Below are 22,670 nucleotides of genomic sequence, written 5' to 3'. Positions count from 1 at the left end.
GGTCTTCCTCCTGAGTTTTACTTGATAGTCATTAACTCCAGATGGCAAATATGATTTTATGCTGTTGTAAAAGGTGTTTTGTTCAAAAGGAGTTCTGTAACACATGCAATGGGATTGGGGTTTTTGAAAATTTCAATGTATCTGTTTATCTCAGGAGGACCAATTATTGGTGTTGCCAGGGTGGAGACCCTGAGTGATGAGGCACACAATGAAGAAGGGCTGCTACAATGTACACTACAGATGTTATAAGAAAAACGTCATATTTTTTTCTGTATAGCAGTGACTGATTGGCTGTAGACATTCCTGACACTGCCTGACAGAAAGGGTTATTTTATCTGAAAACAGTGCAGTTACAGATGAGAGACCTCCTGAAAAACATCACTCACTTTTACTAGCGACATCCATCACTTCCTAATTATGGGTGCTTTCAGGTGGAGAAACAAGTTCTTTCCATTGCTCCTCCTGAGCTTTTCTTGTCCTTCTGGCAGCAGCGTAGGGTTAAAGTTGGCCTTTTATCCAGGGGCAGAGGGACCTGTGGATTAAATTAGTGCATATTGATGTCTGTATGTGTTAGATGGGTATCCCACTGTTAAAGGAATGGCAGTGGCCAGTAACTGTGGAGAATGAATAATTCTTTGTAGCTTAACCATCTACTTTGAAGTACAGAAGATCTGTTAAACTTACTTGTTTGGAAGTCAGGACTTTTTACTGTCCTTTCAAAAGCTGAATCAGATCAGAGCGAGTCATGTGTCCAGTGAAGAGAAAGACCCTTGATCCCTGCTCAGAAACAGGAGAGAGTCTCTGAATCTTAGTTTTCTACCACATGAGCTTATTTTGGTGGCAAGAGCAACTCTTCCCTTAATGGTGCAGGAGCTCTCGTCCCTCTGGATGTCCCTGGAGCTTCCCTGGCCTTGGGACCTTCTTCCCCAGCCACTGCTGGCTGCAAGTTCCTGCTGCCCCCAAGCATGGGGTAGGGAAGGGTCTTCTTCCATCTCCTGGCCTGGCAGACACCACTTGGCATTGCTGCCTTTTGGTTCACTGCCAGGACAGAGACTAAAGTGGGATTTTTCCAAAATGCTGAATTGTCCTGACCTTTTCCCACTGAATTTGTTTCTTTTCCCACTGGTACCATACCGTAGAATTTTTCAGAAATGCATACACCTTTTTTTGGAAAGCCATATGCATTTTCAATGCAGTCCCTAGCACTGCCTAGAGATCTGGTGATCCAGTGTTGATTCCAAACCCTCTGCTGCTTCCTGGCATCAGAGCAGACTCTGGCAGCTGTATCCATTATACAATGGCCTAATTGATTGGAAATAGTTCTGTCTGCAGGAGCCCTTTCCATGGCTGGCTGTCTTACACTCCAGTGTGCTTCAGCCCACCTTCTGTGTGGGGCTTGGATTTTCAGCTTGGCTCTTAAGAAATTTACTTTCCTTTGCCATACTAGATAATTCTTGTAGTCTTACAGCAAGAGCAAGGCAGAAGATTTACTTTCTCTGTGTGCTTCTGTTTGCATATGGATAAAAATAACAGTTGGTGGAAGTATTGTTGGTTTTTATGTATAGATGAGCTTTTGCTCCACCCATGAGTGTCCCTCTCCTCACATTTCTTTGTATTTACTTTGTGTGGCGCATGGATCAGACAGGTGTGGAGATGCCAAGGATACCATGGCAATATGGTCAGCATAGGTGCCTGTGTGCATGGTGTGGCCAGGGAGGAATAAATGAGCATTTTCAAAATTGTTATTTAATTCTAGTGACTCTGCAGATGGCAAAGTATTTACAGTTGCTTGAGTAATCTCTGCTGCCCTGTGCTGCCTTTTCTCTTTGAAGAGTAGCTGCCTTGCAGCCCTTCCCTGGCTGCTGGTAATAACAGTAATTAAAGCACACCTGGTAATGACAACAGACGTGCTGTACCTTCTGCTGCCGAGGACACTGATGTCTTGAGGCTGGGAGTGCCCATTGCCGCTTAATATGAGCCCTCAATTTAAATATAGGCTCAAGGTTAAAACCACAGTACACAGATAAGGTGGGAGTGGACAGCTCCATTCCCTGAGTACATCTCTGGCTTCCTCCTGAGAATTGTAAGTAGGACAGATAATTGTCCTGTTGAACTGAGTTGGTATTCTTTTTGTCCTTAATTTTGTAGTGCTACAGCAGGGCCTTTTTGCAAAAAGACCCAAAGCTGTGTCTGTTCCTTCAGATATAAAGAGGGAGTTCAAATGAGATGAAAGTAATTTAAACCAGAAATGTAGGCTTGGTGGCAAGTCCCCAGACTTGCCAAAGCTTCCATGGCCAAACACCTAATGTCCAACGTGGATGAGCATCGCCCATGGGTTGTATTGTCAGAGTTCTGGAAACAGCTCTAGATATCTTATACACTGAGTAAGAACCCTGAATGTTAATGAAGTTCCAGAGAAAAAGTGAAATGTGCTGATGGTTAAGCTTATCTTTTCCTGAAAGCATGGTTCAAAGTTTAATTTACTTTAGGGGAAGGGGGATGGGGAAAACAGCAACAAAACCCACCCCAAAACTTGAAATACCCCGTTCCCGCTTCTTTGAATTCTCAAAGACTGAAATGGATAGTTATCTATTAACTCTCTGAAGACTAATTTGTGGGGACGATGGCTCCAGAGCAGAGTCTTTTGCAGGGAAAATGTTGGGAGAGCCCATCTGTCAATATTGTTGTTACTGCTTTTCCAGTGCTTCTACAAATTGATAGTCTGGGAATTGTCTCTGCTGCAGGTAAAACCAGTTTCAAGCCCTTGCATGCTGATATTTTATTGAAGTGAGACATGAATGCTCGGGGGAAAAATGGCATTGTGAGATAAAGGGCTCTGATACATGCATATAGCTTAAATGTCATCTTACAAAAAGCTAAAGCAGATGTTAATTGTAAAACTGTACTTTACATACACTCTTTTCTTATTAAAGTTATTTAATCTAATTCAGCATATATGAACACATATGAGTGCTCAGTGTATCCATCCTAAAAATGCTTCTTTGAAGCAGTTCCGTGATTAGGCAAATATATAGTTTTAATAGAAGAGAGAGTAGACTTACTAGTCTCTGATTAGAGAGAATATTTTTTTCCAAGATTAAGAGTCTGAAATAACAGTCAATTTTTTCATTTGTTTTGAAGGAGAGCATTGCAGGTACACATTTTCTTCAAGCATTAGATAAGTGGTCTGACTGGAATAGCAGTTTTAATCTGTTTTAATGATGTTTTTCCAATATGAAAGGGGCCAAGTAGATGCAGAAGTCTAAAGGTCTGCTGGTAATGGTTGAAGTGATGGGAGTTGTTTACAGAACACAGTGACTGGATAGCTGCCTCTTGCTGAGAGCATATGTGTGCGACCTTTGTTCTTGGTTTAAAGTATAATTAAGAAATACATGCCTATGTGTATTTAAAAACAATAAAACCATCCCATTTGCAGACTGCAAGGTATCTGCATCTGGCAGATGCAGAAGCATTTCAGTGAGTGCTGGTGTTAACTGTTTTGTTATTACTGATCTTGAGATGCCTTTCTCCAATGCAGCTAAAATGAGGTCAAATCAAATCTTTATGAAGCATTACTCATATGAGTGAGGTAATTGCCTGTTGTCTTATCTGTATAGGTAAAACACTAATCTTTTTTAGGACTCACAAAGTGAAAACTGGGAAATCCCAGCCTAACCTGCCTTTTGCCTACAGTGCATGCCGTGACTCTTGCAGATCTGTTATACAGCTATTTAGTAGGCTTTGCTTTTTTGTCTTGCTCTGCTAGTTAGGGCCATGTGCTTTCAACATGTAGAAACCTCAGAGAGGCAAAACTGTGGGCAATTTACTTCTGAAATCCTTAAAGATTGACTTTTAATTTCTGGTATTGTTCCTCAGTGCCTGAAATTTCTGTGGCAGTCAGGGTTAACACTGATCACTTCGTAACAAACCATCTTTCTTACTCCTGTTTTGAATTGTTACAGCGGGAGCTTTTTGCTGCTCCAGTGTTTGATGCCACGTGTCTGCAGCCCCCTTGTTATGTGGGGAGCAGAGGAAATGTATGACACGTGGCAGTGGCAGGTTTGAAAGGAGCAGCTGGGAGTTGCTTGGTGGTTTTGGAAGTGCAAACCTTGTGTGCTAGACGCCTTTCACAAAGCTGTGCTATCAGCCTGGGATCCTTAGGAAGGCAGTGCTTTCTCTACACCCAGGGTAGTGGTGAAAACAGCCAGCAGGGCACAGGGGTTGGCAGGGCCTCGCTGCTCCTGGAGCTCCCTGCCCAGCCCTGCTGGTCTTGTCTTCCTGCATGCCCAGTTTGCTGCTGACCTCTGCCTGGAGGGACACTTTGCCCTTGCAGTGCTATCTCCCTTCATCCCTCCTTATTCCCTAACAGCAGCAGCAGAGCATCTGGGTGGGTTTGATGGAGAAGGGTATTTGGGGTGGTCCAAGTGTGCTGGTACTCTGGTAGGGTGGGCACACAGGAAAACTGCTGGCGAAACATTTCCCATCTTAAGCCCTGGACTTGCCAGCTCTGCAACAGCGGAGCCATAGTGACTGGTGCTCTAGCTGGACAGGGTTCTGTGTCACAATTGAATTAAGGTAAATATTTTTCATAATGTGTTTATGTGCATAAATACATTTTTTCTAACAGCTGCGGTTCTTGGACCACAAACTACGAAGGGAGCAATGTAACACCTTTGAAACAGAGGAGGCAAGCAAAGGCAATTCCTTAATTTAGCCTCTTTTAGCTGGATTGAGAAACCTGATAAACCTCTGCCTTAGAGTACAGGAGGAAAAGGGCATCACTAAGAAAGGGGAAAAAACTTGAAAACAAATGTCCCATCTCAGTCCTCTTATAGCAGAATATCAGCTCGAAAGAAACCTAAGCTCTTTATATGAGATTAAGCAATAACATTATGAGAAATGGGTATCTTTTCACTGTGCATACAGCCACAATTTGTTGTTAATGTGAGAAAAGGCCTCTGGTGAGAAATGTCTGGTTTTTCCTTGTGGTGAAGGAACTCCAGATCTACTCTCAGTACTGTGCTCTAACCATGATGCAGACCTCCCTTTCTAAGGGTTGGTAATAAATAGAAAATTGTCAACTTCAAGAGAATTTATTAAAGAGGAAATATTTTCTTTTTAACTTTTTTTTTTGCCCACTTAGAAGAAAATCTAGCTGGGAATCTTTCTCATCTCTCTTGTTGCTGTCCAGGATTAATGCCCAGATCCTTTAAAGGCCATTAGTACAAGGAACAGACGTTAAAAGAAAACAAAGTCTTGTTTTCAGTTGCTTTCACAGTTATTCATTTTGGATTCAGTGCATGAACGACTTGTAGTTCACCGAGGGTCTGAGTCACAGGATCAAGGCTACAATGGAGGTATTGTGATCACCTTTCTCTCCCCCCACCCTGCGCAGTCGAGTTGAAATCCTGCTTTTTGGCATCCAAGCTGTTGCTTTGGTGACCAATTATGACTTCAGAAGTATACATTGTGGTCTCACTCACTAGCTGAAGGAGTGTAAGGAAAAAGATAAATGTGTTCAAACACAGCTCTGTTTTGCAAGCCTTCAAGGTGATTCAGAATAGAGCTGTTGGCATGTTTGATTTAACGTCGTGTATCAGTGCAGTGTTAGGAATTCAAATGTCAGTGTTACAAATCCAGAAAACATAATTAAAGGTGATTTAACACTCAGAATGCTGTGCCCTTTACATACACATTGTAATTACCTCTAATTTTTGGTAGCATGGAGTTCTTGGTTTCTTTAAACAGCACTGTTTCTCTGCAATTATTTAATTTTAGAAATCGTTATGTGTTAATCACTCAAACCTTTGTTTTCTAGAAACCTAAGATGCAGTCTGTAATTTTGGCTTAGTGGATGCATCTTGTGCTCCTTTATCTTACTGATGGTCCTCAAAGTCTTCATGTGAACCCAACAAGGTTGTATAAAGTATTTTTGGAATGAAGAGGGAGTTTTAGGACAGTGACATGGCAGGAGTGAAAGAGTGAGAAAAATGATAAGTTCCATAAATACTTGAATATGGTAGCTCCTTCAAAGGTAAAGGAAAAAAAAAAAGCGAAATTAGTGTACAAATACAAGAAATATGTGTACTTTTAGGGAGAAGAATCACATGTGATGCTTAGGCAGAATTTTCTTTCTTTGAACCCTTTCAGCAGTGGTGTTTGCAGGATTCCTTCATTGCTTCTCAGGACACTTAATCTCCTTTTCTTTGTGTGGTTGGTGAAGTCCCTGGGTTGGAGATGTCTTTGTGTTCAGACACCCCTGTCCATGCCACTTGCACTCACAAGTGACAACTGTAGTGATTTAGTGTCTCTGTCCCCCTGTAATGTGCTGACACCACAAGCTACTAATGCACCTTCTGGGCTAGTGAGTGTGTCTGCTGTCCGTGCTGGGGAGATGGCTTTGTTTGTCCTCCCCAAAGACTGGTGTTTATATTCCCTTGATAAAAGAAAAAACATTCCAAGCATGCATTCAAAATGAAAACTCTTGCAGATCTGGCAGGCAGAACAGTATCACTAATAGCAGCAGATACTTAAGTAGCCTATTTTCATAATCCCACAGGTAGTTGTTAAGAGCATTTTCTCCTACTGGGAGAACATCTATCCTTCTGTTGAGCTTCTTGTCAGCTATCACTGTATTTATGACCTTAATGGAGTTTCTTGCAATTGTACCAAGATATAGGCTCTGTATATATCCATCATTCAGTATTTTATTTTACACCTAGTAGCAACTCATGTTGGTGTAAACGAGATATTTGGGTTGCATCTGTACTGGTAACACAGACCTTTCCCATGTCCTCATAAATGCTCCTTCCTTAGTGGTAGATCTAAATTTAGACTAGCTCTGTAGCTGCATTTTGCTCTTCTAAATGAGATGATTCTCTTGGGCTAGATGACATCTGCTACTGAAGTGGTACCTAGGGCAGAATTAGTAAATCAGCCTTTTCAAAGCATTTTCCCAAATCTGCTGTGTGGAAGAGTATAGATTGACAAGCTGGTAACTTCTCACTGGGGTTTATGGAAATTACTAAGTCAATTATGGAGTGCCAGGAAGCTGTACAGTGCATCTTGTTTTCTTTTCCTTGTATAGTTTTTAAATACATTGCAACAGTTTTGAACTGGGAATGGCATTTTAAGAGGAGACACTTTGGTGCCACTGTGAATAAACCACACAGTGCTGAAGAACCAGACTGTACAAAGGATTTCAGAAGCTGTTAATAAAAGACTGTGCTCATTGGTGATACAGGAGTAACAACTATGATGCAAGTCAGATTACAGTCTCATTATTTCAAAACAAAAGTTACCTGGGATACGTATTCTTGTTTTGATCAATAAGCCAATCTTGTGAAATATCAGAGTTTTGCCAGGAAGAATTAAGGCTTTAAAATAAAGCATCTGTTGCTGAAATCTGAGCCTCTGATCTCTCTATTTAATCACTTGGTAAAGGAAGAGAGAAATAAAATGTTCTTCAAGTTATTTAGTTTAAAAAATAGCTTTTTTTGCATGTTGACCAGTAATTTGTAGGCTCAGGGAAGTGGGATAGGAGCCCTAATTATCGTGACTTAACATTCTATTAAAGCTTTATATAAACAAGCATTTTGGTAGGGTGCAGCCTTGTTGCCTTGAACACTTGTTGTCTAGAAAGCAACATCTAAGGATCGGATGTGAATCATGTGCCACCTCATGTTGTTCTTGTCAGAGTTTGCTGATGAGTGCTTTGCTCTGAACTACTTCCCAGAATAAATGGGAAAATGTTTAAAGAACTTTTGAGAATATAATCCAAACTCCATGGGTTGTTCTCCATGGTTTTCCCCAGTTGGCAGGGAATTACAGGTCCTGTCTTGCCTCTGCACTGCCATCAGCTGTGATTCCTGGGTCAAAGGACAGGGCACAGAGACACAGCCTTTGGTACGGGTGAGAGACAAATCCTCAAAGGGATATTTTCAGAGGGGCTATCCTCATTAACAGAACTTTATCACATGTGCTGCTTGAAGGAACTTGGTCCAGGTGAACTGTAAATTCTGAAAACTACAGTCTCTTTATTAAGTTTGTCATAAAAAGTATGGAAGCATGTGGCAGTGACTCTGATCTGAAAGAGAAATAGGAAGGGATTTGCTGAAACACAGCACTTACCAGAAGATTCTCCCTCTGAAAAGCTGGCAAAGGCTTTAACCTTCTTGAAACATTGATGATGAGGGAAGAGCACTGTTCTGGCTGTGGAAGGGTGCTGGTGTTTTCCTTAAAGGTTGTTTTCTGCAGAGGGCATGGGTTTTTAAATTATTTTTTTCTGATGTTATTGAAAGGCTATCATAGCCCCTAGGTGGGAGATTGTTTTGCAAAGGAAAATCAATCAAAACACTGCCTTGAAATACTTTTTAGAGGTTTTACAGTATGCAATAATTGGGCTGCTGTGGTAGATAGAACCTTTCTTGGAGAGATGATCTGGGCTTTACCAGTCTCTTCCCATCTCCTCCTGCTTGCTCCAAACTTGTTTTGTCACTAGCAGCAGTGTAATAAATCAGGAGTCTGCTTCAGGTCAAAGAGAATTGTGTTCTTTTTCTCCCTCTTATTTATTTTTAACTTGGACTGGTTCCCTGATCCAGTCCATGGCACAAAACTATTGATGCAGCTGGGGAGGTGACTGGACCTGGGCAATGTCACTGCTTAAGCCCTCAGTGTTGCTGAAAGATGTGCTTAGCAAATTATTGCCTCGATTACAAGAGATGAATATGCTACACTACACTAGAGGCTGTTGTGAAAATTTGGGACTATGTGCCCTGGGTAGGAGTGAGCCTTGGTGATGTCCAAGAGTCCTCTGCTTCTTTTAAAAGAACCTGCTGTGGGTTTTGAAAGTACTGAAGTAAAAGTTAATCTATCTGAAAGCACAAGGTTGCACTCTCAAAGGTATCAATGATAGTACTGACCTATTTTACTTAAAGAGTTTTGGCACCATGAAGTCAAGTCTCAAAAAAGAAAAAAATACCTTCCTTTTTTTTCCCCTTTCCTTTGTAGATATCGGGCAGTTGGCTTTCAGTTACATTCTAAGTGATTTGCCAGTGATATTATCACTTAAAGCTTTTTTTGGATCAACTCTAGAATTTTATTCAAAATACTTGAAGTATAAAAGGGGCAACCTCAAAACAGATGGATAGACTGGCTCTGCAATGAAGGCTTGTGATGGATGCAATATTCAACTTGAAGAGATCTTGCAGGTGTGTTTTCCAGAAAGTGCATGCAATGGTGGCTGCATTTACATCTTACTGTCAGTGTTGTCCATGGAGACAACTGGTCATTGCAGGAATAGTGCCTTAGTGTTTTGAGATGGGCAGTGAAGTGTCTGTTGTTGTCCATTAAATCTCTTGGAGGGACATCAACTTAATTTCTTCTAGAGGACTGGAAAATAATGGGAGGTAGTTAGATTTTTAAACTTTTAGCTTGAGGAATAATTTTCATTTCATTATTGAAATGGGAGTGATGAATAATGCTGAAATCATATTTGTCCATATTAAATGGAAGCTGGCTGATTGTGCCCTCTCTTGAAGAAGTAGGGACATGCTTTTTAAACTTTGAGAGCAGATCTATGCTGAATCTCAAATGACTAGACTCATACATGTGTAAAGCACCTGGGTATAGTAATAGCAATCATTTTATTCTGCAGATTTCCTAGCAAAAACAAACTTAGTCTCACTGTTACATTTTTATTAAAAATTTCAAGAAGGAGAAGACACCTTATCTTCATCAACTCCCCACTTTCTCGGCACAGTCGTGCTGTGCTTGATGCTCCTGATGATATTTGTCATTAAATGGTGATTTTTAAGTTGTTTATATGAGAGATATCATGCTGTAGTCTGTAATATTGCTTTGCTTTTTACCTTCCATCCACAGTTCTGAACTTGGCATTGCAATGTACTGGTTCCAGCTCTTGTTTACAGGTAGGAGAGCTCTGGAATGCAGAAGTAGAGCAGCGTGTTCAGTATTGGGGAATGTCGTAAAAGAGCAACAACACATTGATTTATATATTTATTTTTAAATCTTGTCTTGTTTGGGGTCGGAGTGTTGAGGCAGTGCCTGGCAGCACCAGCATAGCTGATGGAAGTGGGCTCTGCTACTCCTTGGCTTGTGAGGGACAGTGGGCTGCAGCTTCTTGGGTTCACTTAGACACTGAACTCTTAATGGCCAGGAAGTGCTGATTTTGAAACAGCAGATTTTTGGGATAAGATAAAGGTACACAATTTTTTCTTTTTTGCTTACATAAAAGAGGCTGAAGCAGTTTCATGTGAGACATGTAGGAGGATGGGGGAGAATCAACATTTGCCAAACAGAAAAGGATAAAATCTGGTGGAATAACAGAAACTTTTCTGTGAAGCTAAGAGAAAGGGAATAAATAAAAAATGAAACCCCCAAAACCTGAAGAGATTTGCAGGGGAGGAGAGGAGAAGGGAAGCCACAGCATCTTTTTGTATCTAAAGTCAGTTCACGCAGATCAAGAAGTGTGCTTCTAGAAGCCACATGAGTGTCTCTGAATAACGTGTCTCTGAATATTTTGATGATTAGATTGCTCTTTTGTGTGTGTATGTGTGCATATAACAAGATTTTTCCAAAAACGCTTGGTCACTGAAGCATTCAAGCTGTGCAGCAGCTTGGCAGTACGTGCTTTGGTAAGTTAGTGGGCCAGCACTGTACTGGCATTTGAAAGGTTTTTTTTCCTCTCTAAACCTTGGGTAAAAAAAGCTCAAAACAAAACTGGCTATGAGGTGCAGGCAGTGTAAAGGTGTCTGCGAAGCATTACGTAAACAGTCTTTGCTTATAGCTTAGTTGGTTCATTTTTTGGTGCATGTCAGAATATGTTTGTTCTTATAAGGCTGTGTGACATCATCCACTTAGCAGGGAGGTGTAAGACAGCAGAATAGTGTACGAGGTTGTTTCCAGTTGTCTGAGGGGTAAGCATTTTGCTGAGAGAAAGCAGAACAAAACCAGCTTTAAGGGTGGTGGGGGTTTATTTGTGCTTCATTGGAGAAAGTGTTAAAAGTCTAAATTACACTTTTCCTGATGGTTTTTTGAGCAAGGGTGTTGCTGAGAAATGTGTGTGTGTCAGTGGAGTATTTGTAAGAGAGCGGCAGCAGGAGCTCAGAGGTCTGTTTAATTCTCCTCTTCTGTTAGCCCATGAAGCAAAACGAGTGGGAGGTCTGTGAAGCCAGATCGGTGTTGATAGGGGAGAGCACAGTTCCCAATGCAAGGATTTAAAAACTCTCTTTTAATACTGCATGAAAAGCAGAGCAAGAAGGTGTGACTGGGTGCAGGAGCCAGCAGGACTGGGGCTGGAATCAAAGCACATCTCTTGGGGTCTTGTGAGAGGGCAGAGAGAGTAGTGCATCCCTTCCATGTCCTGATGTCTGTACTGGGCATCGGTCTGGATTCCTCCCATGCTGTGTCCAGATTTGCTCTAGTCAAACAGGATTTGGGCTCAGGATAGTGGTAGTTGCATGAAATGTCATGTGCCCGGGCTTGTGAGAGGCTGGGCTAATAATCCAGACGGGTCTTCTGACTTGGGGCACTGTGAGTCTGAACTGGAGGGCTGTGCAACAAGCGCAGTTATCTTTGGCCATGTGGATCACGGCAGCACTGCCCTGGGCTTCCCCATCATAAAACAGAAACTCCAGAACCCAAGGTTTCCGTCCGTGTGGATCTGAGATGGAGTGATTGAGGTGTGGATGTTTCTGGCCTTGGTGAGTTTTTAGGAGAATGGTCTGATTTTTCTGAAGAGGGAGCCACATGGTTCAGGGAAGGGTCAGGCTGTTGTGTGACTGGGCGCATGGTTTGTTTCCCTCTCCGAGGTTTCTTTGTTTCTGTTTAGTATTCTGTGTGCTGTGCTGAGACCTGGGTCTTGTTTAATCAGTTTGGTTCTGATTGCTTCCTTGTATCCATGGGTCTCATCTTGAATTTGGTGTTTTGCATTACAAATCTGCTCTCCAGAGATGGACGGGATATATAGCTCCATCTGCCACATCCAGTTTTAGCCCTTTTTCACAGGGCCCTTTTAACAGGTGACATGCACAGTCCAACGAGATTCCAGCTAATTGCTAGTGTGTAATTAGGAAGATGAGTGCTGACTGGACCCTCTTCTGCAAAATGGAGGAACTGCTGCAGGGATGGGGAGTACTGGCAGGACCTCCTGGTGCAGCTCCTGGGCTCACTCTGTCCTGAAGCCTGCCTTGGCATTGCAGGGTGAGATGAGGCACAGGAGCTGGATTATTTCTCCTTGTGTGCCAGCTTCTAAATGCCAGAGGAGACACAGGGAAGCAGATGTCTCATTTTTGTTCTCTTTTGTTTTGAGACATTTGGATGACAGTGTTCTTGAAATGGTCATTTATGCTATTACTGCTGTGAGAAAGAGGTTAGTCTAAAATCAGTATGTGGAAGTGCTAATAAATACAGTGTTTATGCACCATCAGTGGATAGATGACTATTTTGATTTCTTATCTCATTGTTCTGCTAGAGCAAAACCTCTTGTTGCTACAGGATTATAAGAGAGCATATTTATATTTTTAGGCTTTTCTTAAGGTAGAAAAACTAGAATTCAAACGGTTTGCAGCCTTTCTCTCCAAAGTGGTGGGATAAATTGTTGCACTTAAAACTAAAGGTTTAGTGGAATTTTAAGATTAAAATTAGTCCAGAAAATGTTTGCAGGTTAATTTTGTTTTTATAGAAGCCTGGTAACTGAAGTCAGCATCTGTGTTTTCAAGATAGCAGTATTTGCTCTTCAGAGTTTCATAGTGGATTTTGTTTGTTTATTTTTCTTGTTTTTAAAATCTGTTCTTGCTAAATAGTGTCAGGGAGGTAGAGTGTTACCACTTTATAGTTGGGGAGTGCAAGGTGCAGAGATGAAGGCACTTGACAAGGCTGTGAAAATCCTTGCACTTGGAGGCAGGGAGCTCTAGATCTGCCTGGCTTCTGGGAAAACAGCCACTCTGCCCTGCTGCATCAGATGGAAAAGCAAAGCAGAACAGGGAGCTGTTGGAGACTTTCAAAAGAAAATTACAATGGGTTCAGCATAAAACATGTGCATGGTGTCGTTTTTATAGAAATATGCTTATATAGATGTAAAAGACACACAAATGATGGGTGAATACATGTGTGCATCATGTTTAGAAGTCCTTTGGAAAGAAGCTCTTAGCAGGTCTCTCTTGGAGTCAAGTAAAAGAAGTGAGATCTGCTGGTTGAGTAAAACCTGGGGAGTCCCACCAGCTGAGGCCTCAATCTCAGTGCGGAGGAAGCTTAACAAGATCTCATGCACTGGCCCATCTCTGCTTTTAGGCAGCCTTTCCTGAGATTTTATAACCCTGTGCTGCTGTCTCATAGCATAGACAAAATCTGGTCATCCAGTCTGGGACAGCCCCAGGGAAGGAGCTTGTGAACTGTATTTTGAATGCAGTGAGTTAGTTTGTATCATCTACCTTTAGGTACGCATTTTATTTTGTATACTTGATGACTTGGACAGTTGAAACTAAAAGCTCCCCTTGAAACAATATATTGAGAGATGAAAGTTTTGAACAAGGGCTCTGGCAGGTAGTTCTGAAACACAAGTGTAGTTTAAAGCTGTTCTAAAACAGCTGTAATGACAGTACTATCATATATTGCTGTCAGAGAAAAACACAATTTCTTCCTCTGTGGGGAGAGGGAAGTAGCTGGTTAACAGCTACAAACTTACTTCCCGAGATTTACCTCTTGAGATGAAGTGCTAAGGAAAAATGTGAGGCTTTCTTATCAAATAGGCATTGTTAGCAGTATGTTACTTGCTTTGCTGCCAGGGTTAATGAGGTGACTGGAGGCCAAGTAAATGTAATGTATTCATAGGTAATGGTATTAAAAATGAAGCCTGAAAAGGCTGGCTGGCAGCCAGTCTGGGATCCCCCCATTTGTCACCATTCCACTTGGAGATAAGCTGTGAAGAGGAGCTTCTGTGAGAAATGGGAGGTGAGGCAAAAATGTTTAAAGTTGTAGCTTACTATTTAATTTCTAATCGCCACCAGGAGTGCTGGTGCCTGCTTGGTAGTTTATTAGGTAGCGTACTGTAAAGTTGTTTCAGCACAGGCAGCTGTGGTCTGTCAGAGTTGCACTTACCACTCACTTCCCACGGCTCATAGAAGCTGATGTCTAACTTGACCCACTATTTCTGCTGATCTTGAGTTGTGTATAACACTTCTCAGCAGAAAGACAAATTTATTATAAAATTGGATATGAAGTCTTACATAGCAGCCTGGTGCAAAACCTAGGTGGGGTGAATTTTATTAGTGTTCATATCCATAAAAGTTAGTTCTAGAGATTGTAAAGGATGAGAACACTACTGTAGTGGATTTACGGTGTTTCATGAAAAAGATGCCTGCATCTAGAAACCATGATGTTAGAGTGGGGCTTTTAAATTATTACTTAGGCTGTTTTGCTATCCCACTCATTTATGAGGTGATGCTTTGTGTTTTTAATGTATGTTTTTGTTTTGATTCATTCTAGTTTCACAGCTATGGCCTTAAGTAATCGTTCTGAATAAAGCAAATCTGTTTTGGTTATGTCAGCAGGGCATTTAATGTCCACTCAACTGCTAATCATTCTTCAATTTGTGCAATTAGAATAAAGCTTGGGTCATAAGTGGTAGAAATATGAGCAGGTCTGATGCTGCTATGCTCTTGTCTGCTCTTAGTTTATGTGCTACGGAGGTGATTCTAGTCTGCTCCTGAGCCAGGGTGTATTTACTTCAGCTTAATTAAGCACCAGCCCTCCCAGTGCTTTGCCTCCTAGTGCAGTCAGTGATCTTGATTCATTGGTTGGTCTGGAAGAAGATAACAACCATGGCATAAAGGATGGGGTGTTTTTTCTTGCTGGTATGTGCTCATCACTGCTAAGTGCTTCCATTGATTACAGCAGCATGAACACAGCTGAAAACAACACGGTTGGTGGTTTCTAGGAATGCTTGTGCTACCTTTTACCAAGCCCTTGCCTTGTTGCTTGAGGACTTTATTTTGAAACAGAAGAGGAAATGTCAGGCAAACATGTGCTAATGCTTGTTGTAATTGGTGTTTGGAGGGGCTACGTGATGACTCCCCACGGTGATTTCCCAGCTGTACATACTGAGCATCCCTAGCAAGCAGGCTCTGGTTGCTCTTGGGGTGCACTGGAACCAGTCTGGAGAAGCAGAGCAGGTACAGGCACAACTGGGGTAGCTGGGTGGGTGAATGGAGGTGCAGATTGTGCTGCAGTGGTTGTATGTGTGTTGTGTCATGTCACGTTAGCCTGAACTTTGAAATGGCAGGTGAAAAGCTTCAGCTAATGCTCCTTTAATAATTAATTGATGTGAACAGGCACATCTTTGAGCCATTTTCATTTTATATGGTATGATAGACTTTTGATTAATTACCCTAGCTTGTAGAGTTGTAATAGATTAGTGTCTTACTTAAGGGAAGGAAAGGCTGTACTTTCCTTGTCATTGACCAAGCTCTAATGGATCAGGCAGGCTGAAGTGCATGCACCCTCACAGGCACACAGCTCCCATGCCATGCCACATGAAAAATGTCAGTCTCTCTTGAGTGCATCTGTTTACCTTGTTATGTGTTTGGACTGGACACACCACCATAGGCACTGCTGGAATAGAAATTAATTCTTGTAAAGGGCCAGTAAGCTAATTTAGGCCCCTTCTTTCTTAATCAACTTGGCTACCTCATGTTGTGCCTAATTGAGATTACAAATTGCATCCTCTCAACTGTCTTGGAATACACTTGAGCGTGAGGAAATGCGTGAGGAACGATAGCAAAGGGAGAGGAAATGCGGACGTAGGCAGTGATGTATGGGACCTCTGGGGCTAGACCTACTGGCAGTCAAATTGCCCATGTCGGCTTCCTGATTAGGCTGGTTGCCTTGATTAGGGCAGGGCATGCTCTCAACAAGGTCTTAAATGCTGCTGCAAAACGGCTTGGTTCTGCACCTGTTTAATCTAAGTAAGAATGGTGTATTTTTATTGAATTTAGTATGAAAATGAATGATACAGTGGCCTCTAGGGCACTCTTGTAATACAATTTTGTATATAAAAATGGCTTTTCTCTTCCCCATGTTTTTGTGAATGGACAGAGTAAAGACTGCCTTTTTCAAACTAGTGTTGAACTGAGAGTGTTTGCAGTTCGATCTTGTGGCTCCATCCCTCTCCATCTCCCTTAGATACTATTAGTCTGAGATAACTTGGCACTGCTTGGCAACCTTTCATCTCCAGCGCATGTATGGCTGTCCCCGAGATGCAGCCATTGCTCTGAAAACACAGTGGAGTCAGAAAAAAAGCTTGAAAGTGCTTATTAATGGTTCCTTGGTTGTTTTGTAAATGGTGTCCCCCACAGGCAGGGTAAGAGAGCCCAGGAGTAACAGAGGTGCTCTCAGCAGGGGTTGTATCAAGCACATCACAAGGATTTTCTAGTAGCACCATGCTGGAGCTGATCTGGTTCTGGCCGCTGTTGTTTCTCACTGTTCTTCAGCTGTGTGAGCTGAGATGAAAGGGTTTGTTATCTGATACTTTCTCCAGAAGTTAATAAACGTAAGGGACATTTTGCATTCTCTCTGCCCCCTAGATTCAATTGCTTTGCTTGGAATGGTTCAGAAGACTTTGTGTAGTTCAGGATTCAAAGGCACTTGAATAAACTCAGGGTTTAATAAACAAAAGATGGATGAGATGGTTCACTGTTTTTCCCTGCACATTTGCCTAAGGCTTTCAGCTGTCCAGAAAAATGACAAACTACATCAAACAGAACCAGTTATTGGTAGCAGGGTGTTTTTTTTAATATTTCATTTCAAGAAAGTTGCTGCTAAGGTGTTTTCTATAGCTTCTGATACACTCTATTGGCAAAAAAAGTCAAAAAATCCTGTTTGAAAAGTCTGTGATGATAATAATGAATTTACAGAATGTCTCTTGATGGAAATCTTTCTATATTAATGCTAATTAGAAATGTTTTAAAGGTAACATTTAGTAATATTTTAGCACTGTCGCCTGTAGTAGGATTTTGACCTTTTCATTGCCCCTGTGAGTCTGGGTTATTAATCAGGGAAATTGCACATGAGACATGAGGAATGTCTGAGATAATTTACCAGATTCTGCAGGTCCTTTCTTGTGGACAAAAATATCTAAAACTTGGACTTCTTTAACTTGTAGAGGAGTCAAATTACAATAGTTGTACATGGTGTGTGCTTTAACTCTCAGCTTGCTAACAGCTCAAGAGATTGCTGGCTGCTCCGAAAGCTTGGAAGGATATGGGTATGTGCTGTTACAAACTTGGAGGGGTTAAGAGGGCTTGTAGTTAATCCAAAATATAAAAATGCAGCAGCAGCAGAATTGCTTCAAGCTCTTTCAAAAGTCCTTTCAAGTTAAGATGACATTGCTTTTGGTTTAATATAATGAATTCACTAAAGCAAGAAGGCACTAGCTGTTCTGCTTGTTCTCACTCTCTGGTGAGGAAAAGGGGGCTTATAGGATTCTCGTTTAGCTAAATAAAGTTTGACTTGCATGTAGTGTGATAAATTCAAGTAGAATGCTTTCAAAGATAAAGAGCCAAGTGTCTGCAGCTTTTGTGCCTCCAGTAATTTGCAAGCAGCTCTTTTGGACAGTTGATGGAAAAGGTTTTGGGGATGGTGGGCTTTCCCAGGGTACTTGATCTGTTGGAAAAAAATAATCAGCTTTTCCTGGTTCGTGCAAAGGACTGTTGGTAGTTATTCAATCTTGGTCTAAACGATGGCTGCTGCCTCTGAGTCTGCTGTGCCTGTAGTTTCACTTGGCCTTCCACCTTCCTGGTGCATCCTCCCTTCAGGCAGTGGTTTGATCAGCTTTTTCTTTCCTATTTGCACAGTGGAAAAATGAAGTCCTGCTGGCTCCACTTGTAGTGCTGGTGCTGCTGAGCAGCAAAGGCTCTGGAGGAGGCTGTGGGATGAGCGCTTGCAGGTTGAGTAGTGGAGTTTGCCAGGCCCTTGAAAGGGTGCCCTCCTCCCAGCCATGGTAGAGAGTCAGGATTGATTTTGTAGCTGAACACCAAACAGGACTTGGGGCACAGTCCTGCTGTGGATCCCGTCCTCGAAAAGGGGTCAGGACAGGCGTGTGGCAATGGTTAAATGGCTGGCAGTCAGTGGTGAACTTGGCAGTGACAGACACCGCAGTGTATCCAAAAGCTTTGTCAAATAATCAAAGGATATGGTTCTCCATGTTTGCTGGCAGAGAAAGGTACAGAGGGATGTTTGTATGTGTGAAGTCCTGACAGTTTATTTCGGCCCTTGGGAGATCTCTTCTTGCCTTTGCTCAAGAAGGGTTCCATTTGCCAGGGATGGTCACTTTGGTTCAGCTAGCACTGAGTCTTAACTGGTTTTTAATGAACACTGTCAAGGAATAGGCATACTTTTAGTTTGTATTTTTAATAGTTCTATCAAACAATGGGTCAGTCTGGCTTCCTTAGGAGATGCCAAGTTGCAGGCACACTCATTTGGACAAAGGCAGATTGCCTTGGCTGTCTGAAGCTTGTAAGTCTTGGTGGAAGAGCAAGCCCAGAATACTTTATCACAATCTACACCACCATGACCCATGTTGTGAGGCTTTAGTGCTTCTGTGGGTAGGACAGAAGCACACCAGAGTGGTGAGGAATCTGCAGCACCTTAAGCAGCCTTATACTGCTGGTGTCCTCAGTGTGACCCAGAAGGTTAATCCATCAGGAATTATGTTGTCTGTGAGCTTGGAGGACAGAATAAGCTTTATTCTGAACAGCAGTGCTTCATGAGGGATAGCTATTCAAATTCCTTCATGTATTCTTTTTGAAAGGGCTGTACACAAGTTATTTCTCATAAACCACCTGCATGCATAAAGCACATTTTCTCTTGCCAGCATGTAGAGTTGGATGGCTGATCTAGCCCTGACAGTGCCTTGGGTACTTTGTTCTTTTGCTTAAAAAGCTGATCATTGATACTTTTCCAAATGTTTCTGTGTCTTTAATGTTAGTTCAAAATACCTAATGCATTGCTCCTGCAGACAGAGAGGATACCAGCTGCATCAGGCAAGTTCCTGTTCCTCCTCTACAGTCAGGAATGGCCTGTGTTCTTCATGGAAGAGGTTTGAGATTCATTTTCATTAGAAGACACTGAAAAAGTGGTAAAGGGAAAACTAAAAGACAGATCCATGAGTCTGTCTCAAAGCCCTTTTCAGAAACCTTCTCTACCCTCTGAAAAGAGAAAATTACCTTGTACATTGCATGTTATTTAGGCTGAGTTTTTTCCCTCACACTTCAACTCTCAAAGAACTTTTCTTTTTAAAGGATAAAATATGAAAATAAAATTTAAACCCAACCTGTCAGCAAAGGGCAATGCATTCTGAAATAAAGCCTCTGGGTTTTGAACCTTTGCTGGTTGACCCCTAAAATGCTGATGATGGGGTACTTCCCTGCTATAACTAGGTCTGGAACACTCAGTGGATGCTTACCAGGTAGAAAGACTTATGAGCCATGGAGTAAAGAAGCAAGATGCTTCCAAGAAGTTTCTGAGAGAGCATCCAGGTCGGTGGGGAATGTCCTGGAATTTTTAACATGAAACCTGTGGCTCTGTCTGCAGTATCAAACCTTTCTCCTGCTTGGAAGTGTTGGATGATTCTGAAAGATGAACGCGTTTTTTCAAGCAGCTGGCAGGCTGCTTTTACTGCAGGGCTTCTGTGTGAAGAAGAGAGACTTCTTCATTGCTCTGTCCTCAACCCATCCCATTTTGGGGTTTTTGCTACGTGAGATGGGTGAGAGCACTTGATTCTACTGGACCTGCTCTGACCTTCCCCATCAGTGACACAGTGTTGGCATGTGTCACTTCACAAGAACTTACACTGGTGGTGTGTGTGGCATGCCGGGAGCAGAGCTGCCCATTTCCTGACAAGGATCCAGTGGTAGAGCAAGTCCTGTACTTGATGGGTGGTATTCCCTACACTTTCTAAAATTCAGTGCTTTGATGGCAGAAATTGGTGAATGAGTGCATTCCAAGCATAGGCTGGCCTCCCTTCTGCAGTGTGCATACTAGCAGCTCCTTCTGCAGGACTGTCCTGACCTTGTTTATTTTGGACTTAGGCACCGTAAAATAGCTTGTTAATTGCTGCTCATTTAGAATTATAATTAGGTGTTACCAGATGAGTTCTGTAATACACAATTAAAGTGTTATAAAAAATTTTGTGGCTTTTAATACTTCATTTATTGGTTAAAATTTAATTCAGAGTACACTGATTGCAAGCTCTCTGTGTATGTGCATAATTATTAAAACCCACAAGGGTAAAACCAAAGCAGGTTTGAGTGATGCAGAATCCATGCACTGCCTGGAGGTCAAGGAACGAGGGGTATGAGCTCTGGCATTGGATGACTTTGTCCTGCTTTTCTGTAGCCTGAATAAACATAGGACTGGCATGAACGTGGTGTTGTGTGCGCTTGCTGATTGGGCAAAACCACCTGTCTGCTCACACCTGGCGCAGGTCCACTTTAATGGGCTGGGCACGCATCTAGAAGTGATGGACACACAGCTGCAGACTTGGAGCACACAAACTTTGAGAGGGAATGTCGTCAGAGCCACTTTGATGTATTAGTCTGCAGGTAAGAAAAAGCTTGGACATCTGGTGGCATTGCATATCCAAAAGTAAATGCTTAAAACTTGGACCATGTTCCCCATAAGTCGCTAAGAGCTTCAGAGCCATTTTTTGTTGGCAGCTGAGGAGTTGCTGTGCTGCTGTTAATTTAATATGTTTGGATTTGATGAACAAGGTGCTGCATTTTATGTTGTTAGCCCCATGCTAGCATCAGCCATGTGGAGGAAAGAAGGGGCTGTTCCTCTTCTTGGAGCTGTACTTAACCTGGTCCTCCTTAAGCTTTCCTTTGTTTTTCATCAAGTGATGTAATGTCTTTCCCCTTTAGGATCTGTTCTGTTTTTCTGCTGGAAGCTTTTTTCCCTTCAGGATTTTATATTCTGGCAACTAACAAAATTAAAATAGCTTTCCTCCTAAGTACGCTAAAACGTACATTGAATGTGATTTCAATGGCGCCAAGTATGCATTTCAGCACTCTAACGCACGAATGGATTGAAAAAACAGCTAGCAGTAATTTTCTTTCCTTAGGTTTTACTGAATAATATCCCAAGAAGCTGCACATTATGTATTACCTCTTTATGTGTTACTCAAGGTCATGTAAAGGTGGAGGCCTGGAAGGAAAGAGTGAACGATTTCAATAGCAAAGCTCAAAGTTGCTGCAGATGGCATATTGGATGTCTTATTTTTCAAAGGTCTTTCCATCTGCTATTGGCAGAAGTCTCCATTAGAAAAGGGCAGTTTTGTGTGAGGTACATAATTTGTTTTTTAGGTTGATCTTTTATTAGAATTTGGGTTTGTCTTGACTCAGACCATTAGCACAGGACCATTCTCCTGGTAAAGAGATTGCATAGAAGTTATAAGATCTGAGTTACATAGGAAATGTTCTCAAAGTTGGAGGAAGAGTAGCTTTTAAAGACCAAATTATAAAAATCAAAAGGAAGCTACTGTCTTGTGGAAATAGAAGTACTGTAGTGGTGAAATTTGTTTGTTTGCCTTTTTTCCTTTGAATGCTTTACTTAAGGTTGAATTGCAAAACTTACATTTTTTAGAGCCGTAGGATGTGATGGAGGACCAAGAGGTGAAGAACATCCCGTATCTCTCTATCTGTGCTATGTGAGTGCTGTGCTGAATGTGAGAACTGATCTCTCCTCCTGCCTCTCCAGTGCAGAAATAACAAAGGCACTGGAAGTAGCTACATAACTGCCATGCACTGAATACCCTCGGTTAGCAAAGCATGCCTTTTCTAGTAGTCAGAAAATTGTTGGTTATAAAAAGCAAAGTCATACATAATCTGTGATAAATTTAGTGTGGATTTTATGGTGGATGAGGAGGGTCCGTGGGAGGTTCAGGATCACGCAAGATGCAAGGAGCAGCAAGTGCTGTGTAGGGGTGGTGATGTATCCAACTCACCTGAGAGGTAATAATGTTTACTTTGGCTTTATGTTTTGGATTTCTTTCAGGGTTGGCAAAGGCGATTATTATAGCTTCATTAAGATGTGCAGAGTATTGTTAGCCTTCCCAGCTTTTCTCATCTTTCTAATCCGAAGCAGATGAGGTTGTGCATCCTTGATAGGGTGTCAGGCAGCACGGATCCACAGCCATGTGGAGCCTTCCTATCTGCTGCCTCTTAAGTGCTTAGCACTTAGTGTGGTCCCCACATAAGAATTTACTTGCAGAATGTGAGTGTGGAAGCAGATTTTGGCCTGTTTGAAAAGTCCTGGCATTTGCTTTGTGGCGTGAAAGATGGAAGATGGCTGGTGCATCCAGAAAGTGTTGGATTTGCTGCAGCCTTGATGCAGCTGTTATCTCAGTCCCTCTGGACAGGAAACAAGTAGGAAACTACTGCTTTGATCTAACAAACAAAGAAGACTTGTAAAATATATTAATTGATTTTCTTCCATCAAACGGTTTTGAACACACAGCCTTAGATATGAGACAAAATCTGATGTGTATATGTTTTATGTGTCTTACTGTACAGAATGTGATGCAAAAAACCTGAATTTAATTTTTAGCCTGAAGTGCTACTGAAGGAGAGAAGTAGTTTGGAATAAAAAATTAGGAA

The 22,670-nt window shown here is 41.8% G+C and overlaps 1 protein-coding gene across 17 annotated transcripts in view; it reads left to right on the top strand.

Annotated features, from left to right (window-relative positions):
* The window catches only part of PTPRF (protein tyrosine phosphatase receptor type F), a 379,859-nt gene that overhangs the window by 98,636 nt on the left and 258,553 nt on the right, over nucleotides 1-22,670 (top strand). Inside the window, exon 1 of one of the 17 annotated variants that reach the window (XM_019291569.3) lies at nucleotides 20,596-20,618. The exons of the other annotated variants lie outside the window; for them this stretch is intronic. The gene's annotated coding sequence lies outside the window, so the exon portion shown is untranslated. Of the gene's footprint in view, nucleotides 1-20,595; nucleotides 20,619-22,670 lie in introns of those variants that run through there. 17 annotated transcript variants of the gene reach the window in all.

Source organism: Corvus cornix, chromosome 8 (assembly GCF_000738735.6).
Source record: "Corvus cornix cornix isolate S_Up_H32 chromosome 8, ASM73873v5, whole genome shotgun sequence".
NCBI classification, from domain to species: Eukaryota; Metazoa; Chordata; class Aves; order Passeriformes; family Corvidae; genus Corvus; species Corvus cornix.
The sequence above is the reverse complement of the archived record's forward strand: the minus strand, read 5'-3'. Positions and strand labels throughout refer to the sequence as shown.